Here is a 4,676-nt window from a genome sequence, read left to right as displayed (position 1 = left end):
AACTTTCATGTGGCATAAATATAATAGTGACTGCCTAAATATTTGTCTTTACATATTATAAAATATAATAGAAATAAACAAGGGGGAGTATATAAAAAAATAACACATGCCCTGAGCATAACTAGAAAGCAAAAGATATATGACTTTTAAATAATTTATAAGCAGTAAAATAGACATTCAACTCTATTAGCTGAGTGAGAAGAACTAGACAGATACTATAGATATTGTGCAAAAAATATAATTGTTAGCGAATTTGTTTCATATTATTTATAGCTTTAAAAAGGAAATGTAAAAAAAAAAGAAGGAAAATGTGATATTAGTAACAGAAAATAAAATTTAAGGATAAATCAATTAAAAGAGTGTTTCCTCAAGTCTTTTTAAAACCTTTTTATTATTTGGAACAATCAGGAAAATGATTTATACTTTATAGCTACTGGGTATATTCAGAATTGTAAATCAGTGAGGAAATTGAACCTACAGACAGTTTGAAAGATAGACACAACATAGTTACTTTCAGTGTACAAGAAAGCTTAAGCAAATGAGCACAGTCTTGCTGCCGGAAGCTGAGCTATCCAACCAGCCTGATGGCAGGGCCCAGGCGGTGGACGGATCGGGACTGCAGGGCTGCCCATCAACAGTGAAACTTCTTGTACTCCTGCTTTTATGTAATTTGGCCTTAATCAAAGTACCTGGGGAGTTGTCTGTTGGGAACTTGCCCTTGACAGGCCCCCTGGGAAAAGAACCATTGGGGAAAGAAAATAAGGTTCCTTAAGCTGGAGTTGGACTCTGGCACCTTGCAAATATCTGTGAGCTGGATATGGGAGCATATTGTAGAAGTCAAAATTTTGTTTTTCCTTTAGTGGATCTTCCCAATAGCATCCTTTCTTCTTAATACATACTTTCATTTGTTTCTAGAAAACACTACTTTATGAAGCAAAGTTTTGAAAGCTTGTTTTACTTGCTGGTTCCTCAGGGTATAAATAAAAGGGTTCAACATGGGGGCAATTGAGGTGTTGAGAATAGCTACCCCTTTGGTCAGTGATGCTCTTTCTTTTGCTGAAGGCTTGACATACATGAATATACAGCTCCCATAAGAGATGGAAATGACAATCAAGTGAGATGAACATGTGGAGAAAGCCTTTTTCCTCTGAGCAGCAGACGGGATTCTCAGAATGGTGCTAAGAATGCACATGTAGGAAAGAATCACGAATGCCAACGTGAAGAGCAGAGTAACAAAAGCAAAGTAAAAGCCAATCATCTCTAAAAGCCATGTATCTGAGCACGAGAGTTGTAAAATGGGGAAATAGTCACAGGAGAAATGATCGATTACATTGGCAGCACAGAAATCTAGCTGGAGGATGAGCATGAGTGGTGGGAAAATGGTAAGGAATCCCCCCAGCCATGACCCAAAGACCAGCAGGGTGCAGATTTTCTTGTTCATGATGGTGGTGTAGTGAAGAGGCCTGCAGATGGCAACGTAGCGATCAAAAGACATGGCAGTGAGAAGAAAAAACTCAGACACACCCAGGAAGATGAAGAAAAATAGCTGAGCTAAACAATCGTTATAGGAAATGGTCTTGACTTTAGTAATGATTGTCCCCCAAAATCTGGGGATAGACACACTGGTGAATGTAATTTCTAAGGAGAAATTCCACAGGAAGAAAATACATAGGACAGTCTGTCAAGGTGAGGATGATGATGGTTGGGTTTCCAGTGACACTTAATATATAAGCCTTAAGCAGAATGATAAAGATTATAGCCTAAAGCTTTGGGTCATCTGAGATGCCCAAGAGAACAAATTCTAATCATTGTATGGTTTCGCATACTGATTTTTATCATCTTTAAGCAAAATCTGTGAAAAACAAAACAGAGTTTGTGAATGGTAAAGGAATTGAAGATCAAATGTTTGCACTATTAGTTCCAATGAAATGAAGCCAATGGAACTTTTTTCCTGTTTGCCTTTTTGCAATATCCACTCAATCCCATTAAGTAGAAATATTTTGCACATCCTCTGTTGAAAAGGAAAAATGTATTCTTAGGTCTATATTAAAAGTCCACTCACGAGTGACTTTATATAGCATCTGTACTTGTAACCAAATTTTCTATATGTGCAATACATCTCTTATTTATATATTTCTACAACAATATTTAGTAATTATATCTGTAATTTAGATATTGAGATATTGTTTTCAGGTTTCCAGGACTGCATGCTTTTAGGACTGAAATATCTAATTTTGAGTTTTAATTTATGCCATGTATAAACTTTAGTTTGTTGTAAAGCTTTGTTGGAAACTGATGACTCAAACACAACCTGAGCTTAATTAATAATAATTGTCATTATTTTTATTCTTAATATACATTCTTTTTAATATGCTCATTAGATAAATGTATTTCTAATCATAAAAATATAGGACTAGAATTGTCTTAGCTGTAATAAGAGTAAAGTTCTTAATTTATGGGGAAAAAAAACTTGAAGCCAGTGATATCCATACTTACATAGATAGAGCTATATCAGTAATATAGTCCCTTTATATCATTTTTATGTTCCTCATTTAAATTAAAAATTGACTTTGTTTTGTAACTATATTCACTTTGTCTTTTCACTCTTAAACTTGTTTGAGTACAAGAAGGGACTCATAAAGGAGTTTTTTTTTTTAATCACAAAATATCTCATTGCCTTCTTTCTAGAAGACTAAGTAAAAAATTCTCTATAAGATTTACTTTATAGAAACCACAAATTGCTAAAATGTAGTCTATATGACTTCTGTCTATGTTGTTCTCTCTTTATCTTAGCAACCAGCTTTTATTTGTGCTATTTATTGTACTTTTTTAAAAAATGAAAATCACTGGCAATGTAATGTGAATCAAGTTAGTATCAGTAATTAATTCTCACATGTCACATTTTATACACTAGAATGAAATTCACTTATTATGCATTGTCACATTTCAAAGAGCTCCTTTTTATGTCTGTACTTCTTTTTATAGCATTAATTGGAGAAGTCAGTAGGTGGTAAATGTCAAAGATTGTATTGTGCCTTATTTTCCTTCTTTTATGTTATTTCCTTGACAATCAGCATTGTCTTCCTTTAGAAAAAGACACATTTTTGGGGCACCTAGGTGGCTCAGGTTGAGCTTCCAACTTCAGCTCAGGTCATGATCTCATAGTTCATGGGTTCGAGCCCTACATCGGGCCCTGTGCTGACAGCTCAGAGCCTGGAACCTGCTTCAGATTCTGTGTCTCCCTCTCTCTGCCTGCCCTTCCCCATTCACATTGTCTCTCTGTTTCTCAAAAATAAATAAACATTAACAATTTTTTTAAAAAGACACATTTTTGACACATTTCAGCAAAATTGGCATATCAAAAGACAGAGACTGTTAATAGTTTTTGAACAAACTGAAATATTAAAATATAAAATTAAAAATAGTAAATATGTTAAAGTAGTAATTTGGAGATCCCTGCAATGTATTCCAATAAATAACCTTATTAATGGGAGAAAGATAAAAATACATGTATTCACAAATACAAAACATACTTTATTTCTGATATGTCTAATGATCCCAGACAAAAATATAATCCCAGATTTTCTTAATTTGCTTAAAATATGGGAGGCAATGCATTCATAATCTACTTCAGGAGACTTTTTGTCCTTCATTTACCCTTGCTCTGTCTATTGCATTTTCACACAGAGAAAATGCAGGCTTGATTGCTATATAGCCTCTGCTAAAAGGAAAGGAATTTTTCTTTATCTCTTTTATCTTTCCATATAAGCATAAACATTGTTGTGACCTAAATTTCAAGAAATTACTATTGTAACCCTGAGAGTGCTTTAAGTAAATTTCCAGGGAATACTGCTTCCTGACTGTAAGGTAAAACATTTCAAAGCTCACTGGATATGATGAAGATTAATACTATCCGAAGATAAAACAAATTTACTTTCTCTAGTCACTCTTATAAATGTATGAGAGACCAGAATAGAGAAAATCAGAATGCAGGCAAGATGGTCTTACGTGGTATAGTGATGTCATAACATCCATCTTTCCAGAAAGCTAAGCAACACAGTGAGACTAAAAGCAAAAATGTACCTACCAGTGTGTACAATCAACCTGGTTTCCCCTTGGCTGTATTTAATTTTTCTAGTATGCACATGGCATTCAATCTATACTCAGGAGATAATTTATTCTCAATTGCTTCGTGGTTCATTAAATATAGAGCTGAACTCCACCACAGTAAACCCTTCATTGAGGGTGGCACTCAGGTTTTATTCATTTATACATCTCTACCAGAACAAAGAAGAATGAATTACTCAAGAAAGAATTGTAATATTAAAATTTTTTTTATGTTTCTTTATTTTTGAGAGAGAGAGAGAGAGAGAGAGAGTGTGAGTGGGAGAGGGTCAGAGAGAGACTGAGACACAGAATCCGAATCAGGCTGCAGGTTCTGAACTGTCAGCACAGTGCCCGATGCGGAGCTCAAACTCATGAAGGATGAGATCAGATCTGAGCTGAAGTCAGATGCTTCACCGACTGAGCCGCCTAGGCGCCCCCGTAATATTTTTAAAAATCAGAAAGGTATTTTAAACTCATTTTTTCATTTTTTAATTTTAAGAGTTATATAGACTTAATGCCTTGAGAAATAATGTCAGAGAATCAATTATCAAATCAATGGTATATGATGT

The 4,676-nt window shown here is 34.5% G+C and overlaps 1 pseudogene; it reads right to left on the bottom strand.

The window, feature by feature from the left end:
* Positions 1–328: 328 nt before the first annotated feature.
* LOC105260755 lies at positions 329–2,098 on the bottom strand (annotated as a pseudogene).
* Between the last annotated feature and the right edge of the window lie 2,578 nt (positions 2,099–4,676).

Source organism: Felis catus, chromosome B4 (genome assembly GCF_018350175.1).
Source record: "Felis catus isolate Fca126 chromosome B4, F.catus_Fca126_mat1.0, whole genome shotgun sequence".
In the NCBI taxonomy this organism is placed as follows: domain Eukaryota; kingdom Metazoa; phylum Chordata; class Mammalia; order Carnivora; family Felidae; genus Felis; species Felis catus.
The sequence above is the reverse complement of the archived record's forward strand: the minus strand, read 5'-3'. Positions and strand labels throughout refer to the sequence as shown.